Source organism: Dama dama, chromosome 33 (assembly GCF_033118175.1).
Source record: "Dama dama isolate Ldn47 chromosome 33, ASM3311817v1, whole genome shotgun sequence".
NCBI lineage: Eukaryota > Metazoa > Chordata > Mammalia > Artiodactyla > Cervidae > Dama > Dama dama.
In genome coordinates this window covers 34,158,866-34,184,353 of record NC_083713.1, presented here as the reverse complement: position 1 = coordinate 34,184,353, position 25,488 = coordinate 34,158,866, and the positions used below count along the sequence as shown (strand labels likewise).

The 25,488-nt window shown below is 37.4% G+C and overlaps 1 protein-coding gene across 5 annotated transcripts in view; it reads right to left on the bottom strand.

The window, feature by feature from the left end:
* COBLL1 (cordon-bleu WH2 repeat protein like 1) overlaps positions 1-25,488 on the bottom strand; it is a 164,923-nt gene that overhangs the window by 102,691 nt on the left and 36,744 nt on the right. The gene's annotated exons all lie outside the window — the stretch shown is intronic.

Below are 25,488 nucleotides of genomic sequence, written 5' to 3'. Positions count from 1 at the left end.
TCACTAAGCATAAAAACTTTTAAGAAAATAAGAAAAAAGATGGAAAGACTGCACATGGAACTCCAGAAAAGAAAACACAGTTTATATGGTCAAGTGTTTGGACAAACAGTATCCATCTCCCAGGTAATGAGCATTGCTATCAATCTCTAAGGTAGTGAGGATTCTTGATTTTTTTATATCCCCTCTGAAAAGAATATAGAATAATATGAAGCAAAAACAGGATTCAGGGAAAAGCTACTACTATTACTTCTGTGCTCAGGAGAATGACTATCTTCCAAAGGAAATGCAATGTTCTTGAAAAGCATGAATAACATGGACAAGTAGACAGAGGTGTGAAGTTGTGTTTGTTCCTGAGAAGTTCAGAGGGTATACTGAACACTTAGCCAACCCATTAATTCTCAAGTCTCACTATTTTTAGCATTGTATTATTTCTATGCAGATTTCAGAATAGGTGAGAAGATTAATTTAATTACTACTTAAATGTAATACCTACCTGAAAACCTATAATCAGCAAGCCTATTTCTTACATCAGAATATAGATTGTAATTGCATATATTCTCTCTGCTATTATGCCTTTCATAGGACATATTCCAAAATAAGTAATAATTGAGTGCAACTGGATAATTCTCAGTTAAGATTACTGCTTACTTTGCTGTCCTCAAGTTGATGAATGTTTCATACATGTTGAGCAAATTAAGCTGAGTGCTGAAGAATTGATGCTTTTGAACTGTGGTGTTGGAGAAGACTCTTGAGAGTCCCTTCAACTGCAAGGAGATCCAACCAGTCCATCCTAAAGAGATCAGTCCTGAATATTCATTGGAAGGACTCATGCTGAAGCTGAAACTCCAAAGTTTTGGCCACCTGATGCAAAAAGCTGACTCATATGAAAAGACTTTGATGCTGGGAAAGATTGAGGGCAGGAGGAGAAGGGGACGACAGAGGATGAGATGGTTGGATGGCATCACCGACTCAATGGACATGAGTTTGAGTAAACTCCGGGAGCTGGTGATGGACAGGGAGGCCTGGCCTGCAGCAGTCCATGGTGTTGCAGAGTGGGACAAGATCGAGTGACTGAACTGAACTGAATAATTCCAAAATAGTGAGCTGTTTTTTTTAGCCTATCAGGTTTTTTTTCTTATACTCAAGTACATTGAGAAGAAACAGATGAAGGTGATAAAAATACAAATGGCAAGATAAAAATATGAATACAAATTTTCTATAACTAAACATGAACCAAAGAGTCTTAAGTCAATTTTTTCTTTTAGGTTATAAACTGGCATTTTATATTTGCTCACTAGGCATAAAAAGTTTTAATAAGATAAGAAAAAAACAGAAAGTCTACACAAGGAACTTCAGAAAATACAACATGGCTTATATAACACACATCAGTCATTAAGGGAAAGTTTTGGAGGTCACTCTACTTCCCTCTAGAAACCAATTCAGCTTTTGACAGTTTTAGGCACCTGACCTAAAAACAACTGCCAAAAGACACAATTCTAGCTTAGAAATAACTTCCTTCTTTTCCATACTTCTATGTAGTTGGAACGACTGCCTAATAAAGTACTCTCCAAAAGGTAACACCCATCAGAAATCTCCATGAAAATTCATATCTTAATTACTTTCCATTCAGAAATAAGATACATATAAATATATAAGTTTATATTATACATACATACTTTATTCTCTGCAGCTTACCTTTGAAAATAGAATACAGCAGAACACTCTCCCTGAGATTTAGGACACTCTCCTAGTTACATTGCTAACTTTTTTCTGGTACTTTGGGATTAAGAACTAGAGTTTAGCTCTAGCATCCCTTGTTCCACTTTCTATAATATCCAACCTCCCAAATTAAAAAAAAATATATATATATATAAACTACAAAAAAGTATAATAAAATATTTATTTTTAAAGTATTTATTCACTAAAAAATCCCCTAATGGCATGGTTAAAAGAAAACCTTTGTGGTTATCAGAGGTAGGGGTGGGAGGGGGGCAGAATTGGATGAAGGTGGTCAAAAGGTACAAGTTTTCAGTTATAAGAGAAAAAAGTACTAAGGATGTAATGTACTATATGATCACTATAAAACTATTCTATGTTATATGTAAAAGTTGTTAAGAGAACAAATCCCAAGAGTTCTCATCAGAACAAAAGAATATTTTTTCTTTTATTTTGTATCTAAATGAGATGATGGATGCTCAGTAAACTTGTTGGTAATCATCTCATGATATATGTAAGTCAAATCATTAGGCGGCACACCTTAAACTTATACAGAGCTGTATGTCAATTAAATCTTAATAAAACGGGAAGAAAAAAATGAAACAACATAATAACTGAAAACAGATTACATCTAGTAGTCAATAACATATCATAATGGCAGTGTCTTAGAAATTAAATTATTATTAGGAAAAAATGTTGTCAATTATATATATGTACCTGCTGAAAACACTGGACAGGAAAGGTTGGAAAATCTTCCACAGAACACAGGACCAGAAAGGCTGCAGGTGATATTTTAAGGAGGGTTGGAGGTGAGGAAGATCAGGAAATGTGATTACAGGAAAAAAAGCAAGGTCTTCTCCACTGCCATGCTTCTTTTTTAATGGTATTAATGGTATGATGAATACAGTGGACAGGTGCTCCATGCCAGTTTTCTTGGAGGAAAAAGTCTCCATGCCAACTTTCTTCCTGTGTGCCTTCCTATATGACATAGGCCAAAACCAGTCACATTTCTTTTTCCAGGCTCCCTTGCAACTAGTGGTCTACTAATAAGATATACAAGCCTGAGATTAGGAAGAAAAAGGTGAGTTAAACAAGGTTGTAAGACACTGCTGCAGCACCCCAGGGTCCAGTAACTAATCTCATGGATATAAAAAGAAGCAGGGGACTTTTTTTTTTTCTTTCTGGGATGAAGGTTAACATGCCCAGAGTGGTTTCTGAGCCGTTTACAGTGATGTCACTGTGACTCCTGGATCACAGATATACTCCCAAGGCAGCTTCTCCACCTTCCTGCCTGAAGGAGAGGCACAGTACCCATCAGACCAGATAAATGGTATTTTCACACCTGAAGGCCTAGCTCAGGTCCTGCTACTCCAAACCACCAACACTTTTGTAAGTACCATTCCCTTTTCTTTTCTATTTAAAACAACTAGCTTTTCTTCTTTTCAGATGATACCACTCTAATGGCAAAAAAAGTGAAGAGGAACTAAAGAGCCTCTTGAGGGTGAAAGAGGACAGTGAAAAAGCTGGCTTAAAACTCAACATTGAAAAAGCTAAGATCATAGCATATGGTCCCATCACTTCATGGCAAAAAGATGCGGGAAAAGTGGAAGCAGCGACAGATTTTCTCTTCCTGGGCTCCAAAATCACTGCAGATGGTAAATGCAGCCATGAAATTAGAAGACACTTGCTTCTTGGAAGGAAAGCTATGACAAAACTAGACAGCATTCTAAAAAGCATAGGCATCACTTTGCCAACAAAGGTCCATCTAGTGAAAGCTATGGTTTTTCTAGTAGTCATGCATGGATGTGAGAGTTGGACCATAAAGAAGGCTGAGTACCAAAGAATTGATGCTTTCAAACTGTGATGTTGGAGAAGACTCTTGAGAGTCCCTTGGACTGCAAGGAGATCAAACCAGTCAATCCTAAAGGAAATCATTGGAAGGACTGATGAGGAAGCTGAAGCTCCAATACTTTGGCCACCTGATGCGAAGAGCCGACTCACTGGGGAAAAAACCCATGATGCTTGGAAAGATTGAGGGCAGGAGAAGTGGGCAACAGAGGATGAGATGGTTGGATGGCATCACTGATTCAATGGACATGAGTTTCAGCAAACTCTGGGAGACAGTGAAAGACAGTGAAGTGTGGCATGCTGAAGTCCATGAATTGCAAAGAGTCAGACACAACTTAGCAAGTGAACAACAACAACCACACAGAAACACTATGTATTAAAATTACATATGTCAAGTATCTTAACAAGCACTAGATGTCATGAGGGGGGGAAATTCCCATTTCAAGTCACTTAAAAGTTCTTAGGGCTCAATAAGACTTCTGCTGCTGCTGCTAAGTCACTTCAATCATGTCCAACTCTGTGCAACCCCACAGACGGCAGCCCACCAGGCTCCCCCGCCCCTGGGATTCTCCAGGCAAGAGTACTGGAATGGGGTGCCATTGCCTTCTCTGCAATAAGACTTCTAGTAACACAAATTTTTGAAGCCTCCATTTTTCAAATAATGCTCTGTATATGGTAAGAACACTTTTAAGCATGTACCCTTTCTCTGTGAAGATCCAGCCCTTTGAAAATTCCTGCCTGCAAGAGTTTGGACAGATTAAGTGACCCCCTGCTGCTCCACCCCAGGGTTAACCCCTTCCATGGCCTACTCCTCTGGGACCTCTTCCCAGGGCAGTCATTCCAGGGCAAGCGCATCCCGCAGTTCCCACCCACGGGCATTCCCACCACACAACTCCACGGAATTTCCTATTAGGGGTCACTACTCAGCCTGGGGTAAAAAGAATCACCAATTTATCTTCTGCCCCTGAATTACAAAAGGAGTCCAGAGATAATATGCTCCTAGAAACCCCCACCAAGAAGCAGAAATATTTGTTTACCCTAATAAGCCAGATGTACCTCTAAGTAGAATATGATTGAAATCTCTTGAAATACCCAGTTTATCCCTTTCTGGGGTGACTTGCACACTATTTAAATTGTAGAAATAAATGGAACTTTTTTTTACTGCTGGAACAAAACCCTCCTACATAATAGTGGTTTATAAATCCTTTTCAGGAAAGGTTTTGGCTTTTTCCTCAAAATATTAAAGTAAGAAAGAAGGGACTTAAACCATTTTAGATCTCTAGCATTACCAAAACTGAACCTTTTACAAATATGATCTACTTTAGCTAACAAGACTTAATTTCAAGAATTTTTACATGTATGTAATTTTGCCATATATATTATTTTGCTGGAAAATGCTAGAGGAAAACAAATGAGAGACTTTTATGATAATATTTTACCCTAATTCATCTTTATTCTTGCATCAGATCCTTATGACTCAAATCATTAGTGATTGATTAGGAAGTGTCTTGTACTTTGACAGACTTTTGTTTTTATAACTTTCATGTTCTATGTGATAAGTCTCTTCCAATATTAATGGATCTACATGTGATGAGGAATAAAAAGAAAAAAGGAATCCTAGTATTTCACAGAATAAGACAGACATTTGTATGAGGAAACATTCAGCAACTCAAAGGCAAGCATTGGTGCCTATTTTATAAGCGGGATAGCAGGCTGAGATTAGTATTATGTTGCTTATCATGAAAACCAGTAGAAGTATTTTCCTTTCCAAAGCATTACAAAGTATGAAAATCTTGAGGCTCATTTATTATAAAAGCAATTTTCAATCACAGATTAAAGATTTGTGTGCTTGGGTCTTCTTTTTATTTTTAATTGGAAGGTAATTGCTTTACAGGGTTGTGGTGGTTTCTACCATACATCAACATGGATCAGCCACAGGTACACATATGTCCTGTCCCTCTTGACCCTCCCTCCCACCTCCCACGCCATCGCACCCCTCTAGGTTGTCACAGAGCACCCAGTTGAGCTCCCTGTGTTATATAGCAATTTCCCATTAGCCATCTATTTTACATATGGTAATGCACGTAATTCAGTGCTACTCTCTCAATTCCTCCCATTCTTGAGTCTTCTTTAAGATTTTTCTTTTTTTTTGGATGCAGACCATTTTCAAAGTTCTTATTGTATTTTTTACAATACTGCTTCTGTTTTACATTTTGGTTTTTTGGCCAGGAGGCAAGTGGGATCTTAGCTCCCAAACCAGGGATCCAACCCTCACTCCTGCCTGCATTGGAAGGCAAAGTCTTAACCAGTGGACTGCCAGGCAAGTCCAGTGTGTGTGTGTGTGTATGGGTGTGTTAAAATTCATGTTATGAATGGTTTTGCAAGATAGTTAAAACAGCTTTTATATGTTATTTATATATAATAATATGTTATTTAATTACTCAACCATAGTTAGGACCTCCCCAAATTATATGGTATTCAATTTATTACAAGCACCAGGTCACACGTACCTAGAACAGGAAGAATAAATTTGAATAAAATAACAGCAGGACTCTCTCTATCAAGCAAAAGAATTGTCTGCCTTTTTAATGTGCCAATCTCTTTGAAAGGGAAAAGTCCCTCAAAACTGAAGTGGAACCATACACAGCCTTCTCATGTGTATCCTGATTATCATAGCACCTATAGTACCTATTCTTAATGTCATTATAAGACTTTAAATTATGCATACCTAAGTAATAATTCCATAGATGTAAGATAAAAGAAAACTGCAACTGAAGCTGCTCAATGCAACTAAATACAATATGGAATCTTGAATAGGATATGAAAACAAATAATGGACACTAGCATAAAATCCTGTGAAATCTGAACAAAATCTGTACTTTAGTTAGTAATACTGTATCACATGTTAATTTCTTTGGCTTTTTAAAATTTTTTTAATTTACAACATAGTAGTATCAGCTACATGCAACAAATTCTGATAAATTCTCTTTTCATTTTCATTCCATTACAAATATTTTCTAATTTTCCTTGTTATGGTTTCTTAGATACACCCATCATTTAAAAGTGGATAATTTCTAAATATGTGTGGTTTTTTAAAAGTTGCTTTGATATTAATTTCTCATTTTGATATTAATTCCCCATGCAAATGCTTTCTTCTCTGCCATCACCCTTCTGTGTCTTTTCAGTCTTGTAGCTATATTGAGGCTTTCAATGGCTAAGTCAAAATCTCTCTTGGTAAAATCTTTCTTGCACATGAAAATATGTGGTTATTTTCAAATATCTTTTGACATTGATTTCTAACATAATTCTATAGTGATAAGAGAACAGACTCTGTATGATTTCAATACCTTTAGACTATGAACATTTTGCACATTGTTTTATGTCCCTGGATATGTTCCAGTGTCTCCTGGTTTATAGTCTATGAGAACTTGAATAGAATTTGAATCCTGCTGGTTGTGTGAAAATTATATAAATCCTAATTATGTTAAATTGGTGCATAGTACCTCTCAGGTCTACCATATCCTTCTACTTTTCTGTCTATTCATTTCATTAAGTATTGAGAGTTTTATATTGAAACTTCAATTTTTCTCTACTTAAAAAGTAATTATAATATATAGTGGAACTATAAGCAACTTTGTTCTATATTTTCCAAGTCTCCTGTAAATGTATCATACTTTCATAATTTAAAAAAATAAAAAAGAAAGAAGATTCACTAAAATTAAAAAAGAAAGAAAACTACACTTCTCTAAAGGCTACATGTGAAGGGTAGAGAGAATATCTTTGAGTTTGAGAGGTATCTTAAACCTGGGGACAGTTCTGGTAAGAATTTTCAGAAGTATGCAAATTCATCTCAGGTGATTTGGGGGCATGGGGTGAGGTGGGTAGGAGAGGGAAAAATCAGGGAAATGCAGACATCCTTAAAAATTGTATAACGCCATACTTAGAATTCTGACATTCAGTGACCCTTTAGTTTAGGTATGGTGATGACCCAGCAAATTTCATACTACTTGGCAAATTCCACTGTTCAGTCAGGTGCACAATCTTGAACAATGCAGTCAGAGATGAAGGGAAGAGAAAGAATAGGACTAACTAGAGATCAGTTACATACACAGCAAAGGTACTTAAACTCCCCAGGAATCACAAGGGGATTTAAACTCCCTAAACAGAGTATGATTGTTCAAAGACATCCCTTTTCACTCCACCCCTTTCTCCACCCTCCCTGCCTTGGGTTGCTAGTGTTTTCTTCTTAAGTCAATATCATTTATACATAAAAGCAAAAGACATTGGTAAATTCACAAATCCCTTCCCCACCCAATAAGGACTAGTAATGAAGACCTGGTATTGTTCAGAAAAGCCAAGAATATGAATTTTTAAGCCTCCTAAGCCAATGCCAACAGCAAGAGCCAATACAAACAACAGTGAATTGTGAGGAATACTTATCACAGTTACCAGTCTTCACTAAGCCCACTTCCTTCTAGGACTCTTCTCATCTTCATCCCTAGGGGAAAGTTGCTTCCACATATCAAGTAATCAAATATGTTTATTCTGAAAGAGAAACTACCTTAGATGCTCCTTTTAAAGTTACTCCTTTATAGTAACATACTGAAATGAGAACTTTGTTTTTTAAAAAGTGACAGAGTACTTTGAAATACACTGAAAAGTTTTCAACAGAAGAGGATTATGCACATTATACACATACACACAGAGAAAGAAAGAGGGCAACAGAGAAGACATTACAAAAGGGAAATGACACTTTTTACTTCTGATAAAAATTTACAATTTCCTCAGGGCCTAGCAAATTAAAATGAATTAAATGCCGCTTAATTTTTTTCATGGCATCATTACTAATCATTTCCATTGATTATACTTTATTAAATTTACCATGCAAATATCTTCTAAACCTTTCTTGTATCTGAAGTGGATAGACTGCCTAATTATCATCTCCCAGTTAAATTAACTCTCTCTAGGATTGCATTTTAAGAAAATTGAGCCTGAGCTTGTGCTTCCTAATGTGACATGCTCTGATTTCATATGACAAATATATTTTAGTCAAAAACCATTTAACTTCAACCTATATTGGCTAGATCTAACTTTCCATACAGAAGGATTTAAGAACAAGCTTACACCACCAGAAGAAAGCAACAGAAGAATCCAGAAAGTGCAATATTTTGTAAATTGATTACAATATTACATAAAATGAAAATGTATTGACATGGGAAGGTGAAAAGCATTAATAGAAAAAATAACAACTGATAAACCAGCATAAACAGCATTTTATTTGCATAAAAACAAATGTGTGTGGACATAAACAGATCTTAAATTCTGCATATTGAAGGGTAAATGGAGATAATCTTTAGATAAGAGAATGTCTCTTTACCTTACTTTTGCTTATTAATATCTCTACTTTCTAGAGTGGATATTTTAAATAAAGTAGCATTAACAAAATTATAATTAAATAAAAACCTTAAAAAAAAAAAAAGAAAGAAAAAAAGGTTGGGCTTCTGCCCAGGCAACCAATCTCCTAAAATTTTATAGGAGACAGGCATCTGTGTGATGACAGGTAAAGTTGCTGGCCTTCCAAAAAGAAGGAAAAGTGTTTAGTTAATAAAACCATCTGATGGAAAAAAGTTAATTGAAATTCTTTCACATCTAGTACTGCACATTAAGGTTCTAAAACTCAATGCTATTTACAAGGCTAGAAGGATAATGGAGCATTACTTCTAGGAATTTAGGTGATGTCATCAGTCACAGGTAAAGTATCAATGTAGCTGAAAGTCCTTTCATGTGCAGGCATTACCAAACTAAGCAATGTTGGCTCCCTGCTGGCTGAAATCTGTCAGGCAAGCTAGAAGAGGGGGAGGATAAGGGGTAACAGAGAGGGAGGGATGGACCTGCAGCTTCTCCACTTATGCTACAACCTAAAACACCCTCTCCAAGACAACCATGAATAACTTGAGACCAGATGATGCAAAACTAAATAGCTTACAGCAGATTTAAAGGATGTTATGATCGAAGTTCAGCAAGTCTTTCATATACCAGTGTTTAGATTTCAATTCTCATAAGTTTTATAAACAGTTCCTATAGAAGACAAGAAATTGTATGCAAGGCAAAATGAGTATGAAGTTCACATTTTGCATAATTTCTAGATTTGATATGCTGGTATAACCCCTTGAACAGATGATATGTGAGTTATCAATTTACTGCCTCTTGGTCCCAAATGCTTCAAAGAAGGCCCTGAGATAAACAATGAAATTCCTTTAAGCATTCCTCCTTTAAAGTAGATATAATGTTAAGCTTTCATATAGAGGGCACTAGGACACTAAAAAGTAAGGGGCTTCCTGGAATTCCTAGCCTCAGTCTACAAGATGTTGCTACTAGGTAAGGACATCTGGCAGACCTTGCCTCAGTCAGGGGCATACATCACTATTCCCCATGATCTTGCTGCTGCTTCTTAGAAATAACCTTTCTGAGAGCCCCCACAGACCAAATGCTCTGAAAGGCTTCTGCCTGTGGTACTGGTGTCTTCACTTTCTAGGCAAGACCCTTCATGGCCCACACACAGGCACTTGTGACCCAGAAGCTCATACCGAGCAGTGACTCTTCTACATCCCTTCAACTTCACCAGCCCCATCATCCCTTCCCATTATCTCACACACTGGGAAGGATTTCTGCCACCTTCTACCTCCAGCACTTAAGACTCCCATGGCAAGTTCACAGCTGCTCTATGCCTACACTGCTGAAGGTGGTCTACTGCTTATCCAGAAACTGCAGAGCAGCTCCAGACTGGCTCACCCAGCAAGCTTCTCTGCTCTCTGGGGACTGATCCACATCTTCATGGAGGTCTGAGCCCTTTGAGAGTCCATCCATCCTTGGTTACTCTCCTTCTGCCCTAGGACACTATGCAGTGTTTCCTTACACGTTATACTCACTCATCTATCTCAGTTAATAATTCTTGATATTATATTAAATATAAATAATTTTTTATCTTATATTAAATTACCCATTTAACTTAGTGTGTGCTTTCTGTGTCCTTAGGAGACCCAGATGGCTACAGATGCTAAATAACATGATCAGTTTTCTCAGGAACATGAAGTAAGAGACTCAGATAATCACTACTTGGCCTATTACTTTTTATGGTGCAACTTCTTATCAGTCTAATACCTTCATGAGCTCACCTGAAAGATAAAAATGTCCACATAAATCCTGTATGGGATCTTTCTGATCCCAGAGTCTATGCACTTTCATTTCTCAAGACCATCTACCCATTCCTCCCTTCAGATGCTTATCCTTCATCAAAAGGAGCATAACTGAGTATATTGTCAGCTGGTCTTTAAGATATTTCAGTTATATTTTTTGAACTAAGGTACATTTTTCTTCTAAAAAAAGCAGGAGGGAATATGGAGGACTGTTCACTTTTGAAAAAGTCACTAAGTATTTTGTTTCCCTATGAAAGAACTGACCCCTCCTTTGTTTCCTTTTCCCCCAAGCAAGAACTGTTCTAACAGATACAAATGTTACTAAACAGTTTCAGTTTCTGAGGAAACCCATATGGAAACTGAAACTACATAATTATACTCCTAAATGATTTGGCTACAGCATTAAGAAAATTTACATTGAAAGGATCAATTGTTACCAGAGATAAGGTCAGAAATCTATGGTCATGTTGGCTTGTGCTCATTATACTGAAAGCAAACTTTAAACACAAAAGTGGCCAACAAATTTAAAAGAAAATGTATTTGCTCTAATTTCAACACAAAAATTGTTAGTGCTCTCACTGCAGAATTTCTAGATAGATGATAAATCTGCAGTAAAGAAAAAGTAAAATCTGAGACTCCTATGCAAATTAAGAAAATCTAGAGCCTGGTGGGCTGCCGTCTATGGGGTCACACAGAGTCGGACACGACTAAAGCAACTTAGCAGCAGCATTCCTTCTTTAAAATATACTTGCCTCTACATCTCATCATTTGTGTAAAAAAAATTTTAAATCTGTAACATTTTCCATGATTTGTTTCATACACACAGATTTGTTTTTTTAATATTAATTCTTTAATTCTCTCTAAAGTTTGCCAAGGCTGCCAGCCTAATCAGCCTTAAATAACTCAAACATAATCTTTCATGACTGTTCTTTAAGGAAAATTGTCAAAAATATGTCACTCTGACATCACATGTTCAATTACTCAAGCTAAAAATACTTCAACAAATACTTTAAGATTACAAATAGGCATTGGATATTCAGAGTTAAGAAAAGAGTTGTACCACAATTTTCCTACAGGGAGTAAATGAGGAAGAAATTTTACAAGATCTCAACACATCAGTGGATTCCCTGCTAATAAACAAAATTAGATATGTGATTAAAAAGATAGCTACAGTCACTGCAAAAGAGATAATTCATGGTTCCAGTTGCAGGAAAGATGAAGTAAGCACACACTACCCTCTCTCTTGAACAGAATACAACTATAAAACATGGACAGGATACATGAAAAAACAATTTGAAGACTCAGAGTAAACAGGTGTAAGTGGACTGAAGAAGACCAGAATTCAAAGTACTACTGAATTGGCAGTGAATTAATCATTTTTTTCCCCTTCAGTATACCCCAGCCAGGATTTAAGACAGCCCCAAACTCAGAAGCAGACAATAGATGCAAAGAGAAACCCAGCCTTGTAGTTCAGGGTCCAGGAGCAGGAAAATGGTCTCTTAATGCACAGAAATAAGAAGGAAAATACCTTTTACATTTTCCTTTCATTAAAAAAAAAAAATCTACAAAATAGCCAAAAAAAAAAAAAAAAAAATTATATACCACAAAAATGAACTACTAAGTATAATATCGTCATCAAAATGTACACAGAATTTATATTCTGAAACCTACATTACACTGATAAAAGAAATTTAAAAAGACTTAAATAAAGAGGCATACAATGTTCATGGATTAGAAGACTAAACACAATAAAAAAGTCAGTTTCTCCCAAATTTATCCATATATTTAACATACTTCTCGTCAAAATTCTAGCAGAATTTTTGTGTCTAGTACTGTGTATTTATTCTATTTCAATAAAAATAGAAACAATTTTGAAAAAGAAGAGAAAGCTAGAGAATCAGAAAAAGAAGGGAAAGCTATTTGATTTCAATCTCACTATAAAGCTGCATTTATCAAAACAATGTGGTATTGATGAATGGACAGACACATAGGCTGACAAAACACAACAGAAAGTCTAGAAAGAAAGCCATACAAACATGAAGAACTTATTTTTGATGTAGGTTAAAATTAAATAGACAGCAGATAGTCTTTTTCAGCAAATGATATTTGAGTAATTGGACATATATATGCTAAAACCTTATATCTTTAGCAAAGTTTAACTCAAAATTAAAAATAGCTTTAATTAGAAAAGAGAATCTGTAAGACTTAAACACACAAAATATATACAGGAGAATATGTTCATGATTTGAGGTTAGGAAACAAGTTTTTAGATAAGACACCAAGGAACAATCCATAAAAGAAAAAATATTGACAAATTGGACTTTATTGAAATAAGAAATTATAAAATACACCATTAAGAGAATGAAAGGACAAGCTACAGTTTGGGAGAAAATATTCACAACTTACATTAGACAAAGAACTTATATATAGAATACATTAATAACTGAATATTCAACAATAAGAAAACAAGCTAATTTTAAAAAATCAACTTAAATAGACATTTCACTAACAAAAAGTTCTTTAACATCTAACACCACTAGGGATATATCGATTAGAAGCAAAATGAGATCACTATACACCTACTAGAATGACTAAAATAGATATGGACAATACCAAGTGCTGATGAGAATGCAGAATAAACACAAGTCTCAGGCATTGTTGGTGGAATGCAAAATGGTACAGTCACGCTGGGAAATGGTTTGGAAATCTCATAAAGTTAAATACACACTTATCGTATGACCCAGCAATCACTTTCCTAGACACAAGAGAAATGAAAACTTAGTGTTTACACAAAAACCTGTACATGAATGTTCTATTCCTAATGACTCATAACTGGAAACAACCCAAATGGCATTCAATGGATAAATGGAAAAACACACCATAGACCATCCATACTATGTAATACTACACTAAGCAATATAAAAGAACTAGTGATACATATAAAAATTGGATGAATCTCGAAGGCAGTATGCTGAAAGAATATAGTCTCAAAAGGTTATGATTCCATTTGTATGACATTCTTAAAAAGCCAGCCTAGAGAGAGAATAGATCAGCGGTCACCAGGTGTCAGCGACAGGGGAAGGTCTAACTACAAAGAAGAGTTTTTCTAGAAAGACAGAATCGTTCTGTATGCTGACTGTGGTGTTTTCATGAATCTGTGCATGGGTCAAAATTCCTAGAATTGTACACCCAATAAATGTGATGTTTACACTAATTAAATAAAAAATTTTAATAAAATGGCCTTTATTTATAGCCATACTGTCACATAATTTTTAACATTCCTTCCTCCACTCCATTTTAAAGTAAAAATATCCATGTCAGGAAAAGGCAATTGAACAAGTAAATAACACATTTATTTCCATTATCTTTGAACATGCAATACAATTCTAGCAAAACAATGGGCTCTAGAGGCTGAAGGGAGGTGAGTGAAAGTGAAAGTGTTAATTGCTCAGTCATGTCTGACTCTGCAACCCCATGGACTGTAGCCTGCCAGGTTCCTCTGTCCATGGAATTCTCCAAGCAAGAATTCTGGAGTGGGTAGCCATTCCCTTACCCAGGGGATCTTCCTGAACTAGGGATTGATCCCAGGTTTCCCGCACGAAACTGTGTCCGAGTCTGCAGGCAGACTCTTCATTGTCTGAGCCACCAAGGAATTGAGCATAAATTCCCACTGACACTGCTAGTCATCTGAATCATGTTTTGTCTGAGCATTCAAAAGGAAAAATAAAAAGAACATAATAATGTTTTTTCCTGATTCTTTGTAATTACACCTGAAGTAAGTGTGAAAGTTCATTTTAGCTTGGAACCTGGAAATACAGAGTTAGCAACTGAATAACAGGAGACGAGCATTCACAAATGGATGTTCATAAATAACAAAAAAGAAAAGCATATCTGTGGGGAAATCAAAGTTAAGAATCTTTTTTAAAAAAAAGTAAAAGAGTTGTATTTTTATAGACTTAACAGCATTTGGCACAGTACCTGGCACATCAGAAACAATCACATAATTCCATAACTTATCATCTAATAAAAAGGAATATCCAATATTAGGCACCCAGGTGAAGCAGGTACCAATACATTGAAAGCTAAGTTTTAACAATTCACACAGGCAAACATGTGGCAGCACCTGCCACTAATAAACCTGAAGACAGGGAGTGATGCAAATGTGGAAAGACTGATTCCCTTGGCCCAGCACAGCAGGAAAAAGCAAGGGATGGGGCTTACTGAAGTTAAGGGGAGGGTATATGCTCAGGTTACTCTGCACCATTCACCCGAATACACTGACTTACTTTCCAAGGTCCAGTGGATGGTGAAATGGAGGAAGTTAGAGCATGTGGATGTTCAGGGATGTAGGCTACAGAAAATTTGAAACAAATTAAAATTCTGAGATAGTTTTATTTCAATACTAACAGGTTTCATTCTTTTAATTACTAGTATTTTGAGATACAACTATTTTTAAAAGCCTGTACCATTCTCTGAGAAACATCCAATTACATTTACTATCAACAAGTTGGTAATGACACTTAAAAATCAAACTTAAAATAAGGGAGTCAGGAAGGAAAGGGAGGGAAGGAGAGAGGGAAAGAGAGAAATGATTAAGCAAAGACATGATAGATACTGTCCAAAACCAAACAATAATCAGATAGCATAGCAGTGCTAAATGATCTTTCCCTTTCTGAAGAACAGAAATTGTCACTTCAGTCAAGGATTAAAACCCTGCATTATAATGGGGGGTAGGGAGGTGTTCCCATGATGACTATGACACTATTCTTTCCGACTCATTGTGACTCCAGGACTGTAGCCCGCCAGGATCCTCAGTCCATTGGCTTCTCCAGGCAAGAAAACTGGAGTGGGTTCCCATTTCCTTCTCCAGGGGATCTTCCCGACCCACGGATGGTACCTGTGTCTCCCACACTGCAAGCACATTCTTTACGGTTGATCCACCAGGGAAGCTCCTCCCTATGATAAACCTTATCCTAAAGCAAAGGAAAAAATAAAAGAAATGCAAAAAAGCAAAATGGCTTTCTGAGGAGGCCTTACATGAATAGCTGTGAAAAAAAAGAAAATTGACAAGCAAAGGAGGAAAGGAAAGATATACCCATTTGAACATAGAGTTACAAAGAATAGCAAGGAGAGATCAGTGCAAAGAAATAGAGGAAAACAATAGAACGGGGAAGACTAGAGATCTCTTCAGAAAATTAGAGATACCAAGGGAACATTTCATGTAAAGATGGGCTCAATAAAGGACAGAAATGGTATGGACCTAACAGAATCAGAAGATATTAAGACAAGGTGCCAAGAATACACAGAAGAACTGTACAAAAAAGATCTTCATGACCCAGATAATCATGATGGCTTGATCACTCACATGCCAGACATCCTGGAATGTGAAGTCAGGAGGACCTTAGGAAGCATCACTATGAACAAAACTCGTGAAGGTGATGGAATTCCAGTTGAGATATTTCAAATCCTAAAAGCTGATGATGTGAAAGTGCTGCACTCAATAAGTCAGCAAATTTGGAAAACTCAGCAGTGGCCACAGGACTGGAAAAGGTCAGTTTTCATTCCAATCCCTAAGAAAGGCAATCCAAAAGAATGCTCAAACAACTTCACAATTGCACTCACCTCACACACTAGTCAAGTAGTGCTCAAAATTCTCCAAGCCAGGTTTCAACAGTACATGAACAGTGAACTCCCAGATGTTCAAGCTGGTTTCAGAAAAGGCAGAGGAACCAGAGATCAAATTGCCAACATCCGCTGGATCATTGAAAAAGCAAGAGAATTCCAGAAAATCATCTATTTCTGTTTTATTGACTATGCCAAAGCCTTTGACTATGTGGATCACAACAAACTGTGGAAAATTCTTCAAGAGATGGGAATACCAGACCACCTGACCTGTCTCTTAAGAAATCTGTATGCAGATCAGGAAGCAACATTTAGAACTGGACATGGAACAACACACTGGTTCCAAACAGAAAAAGGAGTATCTGATCACCCTGCTTATTTAACTTATATGCAGAATACATCATGAGAAACGCTGGGCTGGAAGAAGCACAAGCTGGAATCAAGATTGCTGGGAGAAATATCAATAACCTCAGATGTGCAGATGACACCACCCTTATGGCAGAAAGCTAAGAAGAACTAAAGAGCCTCTTGATGAAAGTGAAAGAGGAGAGTGAAAACATTCAGAAAACTAAGATCATGGCATCCAGTCCCATCACTTTGTGGCAAATAGACGGGGAAACAGTGGAAACAGTGGCAGACTTTATTTTGGGGGGCTCCAAAATCACTGCAGATGGTGACTGCAGCCATGAAATTAAAAGACTCTGGCTCCTTGGAAGGAAAGCTATGACCAACCTAGACAGCATATTAAAAAGCAGAGGCATTACTTTGCCAACAAAGGTTCGTCTAGTCAAGGCATTGTTTTTTCCAATGGTCATGTGTAGATGTGAGAGTTGTACTATAAAGAAAGCTGAGCACTGAAGAATTGATGTTTTTGAACTGTGGTGTTGAATTAGACTCTTGAGAGTCCCTTTGACTGCAAGGAGATCCAACCAGTCCATCCTAAAGGAAAACAGTCCTGAATATTCATTGGAAGGACTCATGCTGAAGCTGAAGCTCCAATACTTTGGCCGCCTGATGCAAAGAGCTGACTCATTTGAAAAGACCCTGATGCTGGGAAAGATTGAAGGCGGGAGGAGAAGGGGATGACAGAGGATGAGATAGTTGGATGGCATCAGTGACTCAATGGACATGAGTATGAGTAAACTCCAGGAGTTGGTGATGGACAGGGAGGCCTGATGTGTTGCAGTCCATGGGGTCGCAAAGAGCTGGACACTACTGAGCAACTGAACTGAACTGAAATCAAAGGAGGAGGGAGGGGTAATATCCAAAGCATCTGGAGACAAGTATTATGATCACCAATACTGAAAAGTAATCATGTGGCAAGCCATCCCCAAACACCTCCCCCACCCCACCTACTACTGGAATCCTGACCTCTATTTACATTTAGTTTTATTAGCAGACAGATTTCTGACTGAGGCTGCAGAAAATCAACTCCACCATTCAAGGGCCCTCAAAGAATTGAATTAAGTTCCTACTGCTACAAGTTTCTGCCGAGAGCTTCAAGAAACACCAAATGTAAAAAACACAGCATCTAAAGCAAGGTGCCACTTCCATACACAAAAGAGTCCTTTCCTGAAAAGATCAAGGTGTGGGATAAGGGGTTTGGGAAACAGAGAGTCCATATGTTTGCCCAAATGTGCCTTCCTCTTTGAAGAACTCAGAAAATAACGCACTCTCCAAACCCCGTACTTAAATTGCAACGTGTTAAACGATAAAGCCACATGAGGCTGCCCAAGGTTGCTCCCAGCACAGAAAGCTCACTGTCTCTTCCCACAGCATAACTTCAGCACCACACATACAGTCTCTGACCCACAGACTGAGTGATGTCCTCAGGGCCTAACCATGCTTTAAAAATCAATTAAAAATGAACTTCTGTTTCTTTTAAAATTACATATCAATGTTGTTCTAATACTTTCTCACACCAGTGAGTCATCCCCTACTCCCCCTTTCTCTGGAGATTCCACTGATTTGGAAGCAGATGATGATGCCCTAAAATGGCTAAGGGGCAAAGATGCAGATTTTTCCATATGATATTTTTAACAGACTTTTTAAAAGAACATTTTAGGCTTCCGGAACAGTTGATGAGACAGTACAAAGAGTTCTCATATATCCTGTGCCCCTCTCCTCTCCCAGATTCCCCTATTATTTATATCTCGTACTAATGTGGTACATGTGTTATAATTGATGAACCAACACTGAAACATTATTATTAAAGTCTATAGCTTACATTACGGTTCACCACTTATGTTGTACAGTTCTGTGGGTTTCAAATAATGTACTGATGTGTCCATCATTACTGTATCATACACAATAGCTTCACTGCCCTAAATATCCCAGACTCCACTCATTCACAACCCCTACCCCAGTCCCAAATGTCAAGCAGTTCATTTTTTTTTTTTTACTGTCTTCATTGTTTTGCCTTTTTCAAAATGTCTTGTAGTTGGAATAACACAGTATATATTTTCAGACTGGCTTTTTTCACTTAGCAATATACACTTAAGTTTCCTACATGTCTGTTCATGGCTTGATAACTCATTTATTTTCACCCATGAATAAAGTTTCATTGTACGGGTGTCAACTACAAATTCTACAAATGGGCACTTGCCATGGGCACTTGCCATCTACCTCTACAAGGATTATATCGTGTGCTTCTGCACCTGCTGATTTTCAAACCCGACCCCAGGTCCCGAAAGGAACTCAGCGTGGAGTGCAGAAATGAGGCACTCTGTACTCTAAGAAAAACTGGCAGAACAGGTCTTCAGATAGTTAGAAACTCTCAAGAGCCAATTTTATGAGCCCAATTCTTGTATCTCCTTACATCTAGAAAAGCACTAAAATCTTTCATGGTGATGACTGCTCCTCATGACTAGCAGAAACCTGCGAAAAATATGTGCTGGACTGTATGTATTCCCCCTTCACCAAAATCACACAGATACTAAGCTTCCACCCTACCTCTTTGGAGCAGTTTCTCAGAGCTATCTGAAATGCTGTCTCCTGGACTGCAGTCCTCATTTTGCCCCACATAAAACTGAACTTGCAAATCTCATGTTGTGCTTTTCTTTTTTAATTGGCATTAGCATACCAGTAAATCCACTCAGCTATTTAGAGAAATCTTGTTTGCTTCCAAGTTTTGGCCTTTATGAATAAACCTGATGTGAACAATCATGTAAGGTTTTTGTGTGGATATAAGGTTTCAGCTCATTTTGAAACACATACATACCAAGGAGTCTGATGACTGAATTGTATGGTTAAGAATACGTTTAGTTTTGTGAGAAATTGCTCACCTGTCTTCCCAAGTGGCTGTATGGTTTTGCATTCCCACCAGCAGTGAATGAGAGTTCCTATCATTCAATATCCTCGTCAGCATTTGGCGTTGCCAGTGTTTTGAATTTTAACCATTTTAAATACATATTAACTTTCACATCCAGACAACTTTCTAAAGCTTTTGTTTTTAAATGTTTTTCCCTTGATTATCTTAGGTAGCTTACTTACCAAAAAGGGGCAGAAATAAAGAAAAAGGGGAGGGGAAAAAGTACACTCCTTTGAAATTTGTATACCTCTCATTGCCATATTTGATCTAACAGCACTCTCTAGAACTATCAGGGGAAAAGTTATATAGTAATGGTGATGGCGGGTGTCTTTGACTCATTCCTGGTTTCAGTGACACAGCTAATATTTCATTATTAAATACAATGTTTTTTATTAGCTTAACACACATATTGCTTAATCAATATCCCTCCATTTCCAGGTTTCTAAGTTCTTAATTTTCCATCATCTTTTGAGAAGAGCTATTCAGTGGCAGAAGGACCAGATAATGCTTTATCTCTTTAGAGGACACAATTATGTATAACTGTATGTATATAACTATATACAACTATAAAGTAAAAGTTAAAAGGACATGCACTTCAGTTCCATAAAGAACATTGTTCTGTCTGAGCTGCCCAATTATACCATATAATCTTTCCCAATCTTTATTTTCTTTCAAGGTTTTTACCACATTAGAGTAATATTAATGTTTTAGTTGTATATTTTACTCAATTGAACTTCTTTGATTTTAATTAACAATGTGTCAAATCCATGACACTTATATTTTCTAACACAGAATAAAAATGAGCATTAGAAGGAAAAAAATTATATCCTCCCAAAACAGTTTGTTACAGCATTGAGAAGTATTGATAGACCAGGAATTTGTCCAGTCAGGAACCCTGTTACAGACCTTTGTCTCCCCAGATGCTAACACAGTGGCTGGCCCTGAGCAATAAACATTCACAGGATGAAAGGACAAGGATGATGTCAAGGACATTGACTGGCTCAGAAGGGTGTGTGACCTCTTGCCTTGGAGTTATTTTAGTATTAGAGAAAAGATAAAACTGGGAGATACAGCAAGGTGGATAACCTCCAACAAGTCTAGGATAAGTCCTTCAATTTGTAAGAATAAGAATCACTTCCCAGGAAAGGAAGTGGCTAACTTTTGCATCACAAAACTAAGTTTAACACCTAGGTCTGTCACTTATAAACTATGCAGCCCTGAACATGATTTTCCCTTGATTTATTAGTGTGAGATACAGCTTTATACTAGCAAGCCATTTTTGAATTCCTGTAATAATTCTACTTAGTGACATACAAATGTATTCTATTATTATTTTATTAAATATTCTTATTTTATTTTGCAGGCATGCATGCATATTAAGTCAGTTCAGTCGTGTCCAAGTCTTCGTGACCCTATGGACTGTAGCCTGGCAGGCTCCTCTGTCCACAGAATTCTCCAGGCAAGAATACTGGAGAGTGTTGCAATATCCTCCTCCAGGGGATCTCCCCCACCCAGGAATCGAATTCACATCTCCTGCATTGGCAGGTGAACTCTACCACTGAGCCATCTGGAATGCCCATTTGTTACCCTAAGAGCTTAGAAGACTTTGATTATTATTTCCATAAATGGTCTTTGTTTGAGCTTTAAATAATATCTTTGGGTCAAATAATGTCTCTGTACAACTCATATCTATAGAAGTAAACTAGGTTTTCTTCTGGCCCAGTCTATAATTAATTTTTAACCTTCTTAAATATAAAAAGCACATTTTACCTTAGTTTGTGGCTCTATGGTCTCTCTTAAGTGGGTAAACACTATTTTCAGTGCTCTATGCTTGCCAGATTACATAGCACTTTGGGGGCTTCACTAATATGTACAGGCCCTCACGGTAAGGTCTACCAAGTCCCTGAATCTGGTTCCAATAGCTTCTCCTGTCTCTTTCCTCCAGTCATCACCACGTGCTGTTAGTGCCTCACCTGCAGTAGTCTATCTCCACTACTCTAAATCACTGCTTCTAGCATCTGCTTTGCCTTTGAAATATAATAGTACCACCTGTTAGGAATAACAGGTTAAATAAAACCTGATAAGGTTTCAGTAAAGAGTCTGTTAGTACCCTTTGAGAAAAATGCTTGACCTCTGTGAAAAAAGCTTTAGCTATTCCAGTCTCATAATATTTGCTTACTTTCTTGTTCTCAGTTTAGTTTTCCAAGGCACAGTGTAAGTTTAACTAACATTCACTGGTGGTTCAGATGGTAAAGAATCCACCTGCAATGCAGGAGACATGGGTTCAATCCCTGGGTTGGGAAGATCTCCTGGAGGAGGGCATGGCAACCCACTTGAGTATTCTTTCCTGGAGAATCCCTATGGACAGAGGAGACTGGTGGGCTATAGTCCATGGGGTCCCAAAGAGTCGGACATGACTAAGCACATAGCACAGAGATTAGTAAAATGCTTTAAAGTATTTATGTACTTTAATTTTAAGGATTTTAAAAGTATGTAAGTACATTTATACAATAAAATGCTATCCATTATTTTTTTAATTTGTGTTAAGTATCCAGAGAAAAGTCCGCAGTATTTCTATAGTGTTTTCCATATTGTTTCAACCAGAAATAGCTGGTCTGCTCCCCCACTCGCAGTCTTAAAGAGAAAGAACAACGTTTCTTTTTATAACTAAACAATGTGGTACTTTCTACAACATTCACTCCCCTCAATGTACCTTCCTTTCAGAACTGCACTAGACCATACTTAGGATTCTTTCACCATTGGACTATCATCCTCAAAACACAATACATTAAGTAGCTCACATTCCCACTTGTCTAACAGTGTTTTGTTAAGTTAGAAAATAAATTCCGTCATTTCATGGGATCTGAATAAAATTTATATGACGAATTTCAAGAAAACAACTAATCTTCAGCAATCTATTACCACATTTCTGTAGAAACATCAAAGTTGAGAAATATATGCAGTTTATATATTTTAATACTCTGGTAGGTATGTTTATAACATTCATATAAACTATGTGGTATACATATTCACATACAAAGGAAATAAATATTCCTTATTACATAACATATTTGATGATGAATTATTTCTACATTATATAGTAAAATTTCCCTAGACAACAAAATTCTTGTTTCCAAGAAAGTCATGCTGGGGATTCCTAGTCTTCACCTATATAATCAGAAGATTAATATAAAAATATTTTTGTGGTCTAAAATTCTACAGGATTAGTTGCCCAAAGTAAATGTAAAAATGCCTCCAAATTATAGATTTGTTCTTTCAAAAATAAATAGCCAATTCTCAGATTATTAAGAAATGACAAGATGACATTTAGTCTCTAAGTTATCAGCTACTTTCCCTGTGGCTCAGATGGTAAAGGGTCTGCCTACAATGCAGGAGACCTGGGTTCAATTTCTGGGTCAGGAAGATCTCCTGGAGAAGAAAATGGCAACCCACTCCAGTATTCTTGCCTGGAAAATCCCATGGATGGAGGAGACTGGTAGGGCTACAGTCCACTGGGTCACAAAGAGTTGGACATGACTGAGTGACTTCACTTTCACTTTAAGGAGTTTATCAATAAATTTCATACTTGGGGCTTTAAGAATATAGAGACTAAACAAACTTGCAACTCTTTCAGAGATCTGTCACTTATTATCAACTGACACAGTAATGTACTGATGAATTTATAACAGAGAGAACATACCTTCTAATCATAAGATTGATTACCTATATTTCTTTTTGGGGGGATGTTGCCAGTTTAACTTTTTAAATTTATTTTTAATTGGAGGATAACTGCTTTACAATATTGTGTTGGTTTCTTCCATACAACAATGTGAACCAGCCATAAGTCCCCTCTCTCTTGAACCTCTCCCCAACCCCCCACCCCATTCCACCCCTCTAGGTCATCACAGAGCACTTGGTTGAGCTCCCTGAGTTATACGGCAACTTCCTATTAGTTATCTATTTTACATATAATAATGTGTATATTTCAATGTTGCTTTGTCAATGTCCTACCCTCTCCTTCCCCAGCTGTGTCCAAAGTCTGTTCTCTATGTCTACATTGCTATTCCTGCTCTGCAAATGGATTCACCAGTACCATCTTCCCAGATTCCATATATATGCATTAATATACAAAATTTGTTTTTCCCTTTTGGACTTACTTGAGTCTGTATAACTGGCTTTAGATTCATAATGCTAGAGAGGGTGTGGAGAAAAGGAAACCTTCTTGCTCTGTTGGTAGAAATGTAAACTGATACACCCACTACAGAGAACAGTATGGAGATCCCTTAAAAAGCTAGGAGTAAAACTACCATATGTTCCAGCAATCCCACGACTGGGCATACACTCTGAGGAAACCATAACTGAAAAAGACACATATACCCCAATGTTCACTCTTGCCATCTGCTGAATCATCAAAAAAGCAAGAGAGTTCCAGAAAAAAAAAAATCTACTTCTGCTTTACTCACTATGCCAAAGCCTTTGACTGTGTGGATCACAAACTGTGGAAAATTCTTCAAGAGATGGGAATACCAGACCACCTGACCTGTCTCTTGAGAAACCTGTATGCAGGTCAGGAAGCAATACTTAGAACTGGACATGGAACAACACACCGGTTCCAAATAGGAAAAGGAGTACGCAAAGGCTGTATATTGTCACCCTGCTTATTTAACTTATATGCAGAGTACATCATGAGAAACGCTGGGCTGGAAGAAGCACAAGCTGGAATCAAGATTGCTGGGAGAAATATCAATAACCTTACATATGCAGATGACACCACCCTTATGGCAGAAAGTGAAGAGGAACTGAAAAGCCTCTTGATGAAAGTGAAAGAGGAGAGTGAAAAAATTGGCTTAAAGCTCAACATTCAGAAAACTAAGATCATGGCATCTGGTCCCATCACTTCACGGCAAATAATTGGGGAAACAGTGGAAACAGTGTCAGACTTTATTTTGGGGGGCTTCAAAATCAATGCAGATGGTGATTGCAGCCATGAAATTAAAAGGTACTTGTTCCTTGGAAGAAAAGCTATGACCAACCTAGACAGCATATTAAAAAGCAGAGACATTGCTTTGCCGACAAAGGTCTGTCTTGTCAAAGCTATGGTTTTTCCAGTAGTCATGTATAGATGAGAGAGTTGGACTGTGAAGAAAGCTGAACACCAAAGAATTGATGCTTTTGAACTGTGGTGTTGGAGAAGACTGTTGAGAGTCCCTTGCACTGCAAGGAGATCCAACCAGTCCATCCTAAAGGAGATCAGTCCTGAATATTCATTGGAAGGACTGGTGGTGAAGCTGAAACTCCAATACTTTGGCCACCTGAGGCAAAGAGCTGACTCATTTGAAGAGACCCAGATGCTGGGAAAGATTGAAGGTGGGAGGAGAAGGGGATGACAGAGGATGAGATGGTTGGATGGCATCACTGACTCAATGGACATGAGTATGAGTAAACTCCGGGAGTTGGTGATAATCAGGGAGGCCTGGCGTGCTGCAGTCCATGGTGTCACAAAGAGTCGGACACAACTGAGCAACTGAACTGAACCCCAATGTTCATAGCAGCACTATTTACAATAGCTAGGACATGGAAGCAACCTAGATGTCCACTGATAGATGAATAGATAAGTAATTTGTGGTATACATATACAGTGGAATATTGAAAGTGAAAGTGAAGTCACTCAGTTGTGTCAGACTTTGTGACCCTGTGGACTGTAGCCTACCAGGCTCCTCCATCCATGGGATTTTCCAGGCAAGAATACTGGAGGAGGTTGCCATTTCCTTCTCCAGGAGATCTTCCTGACCCAGG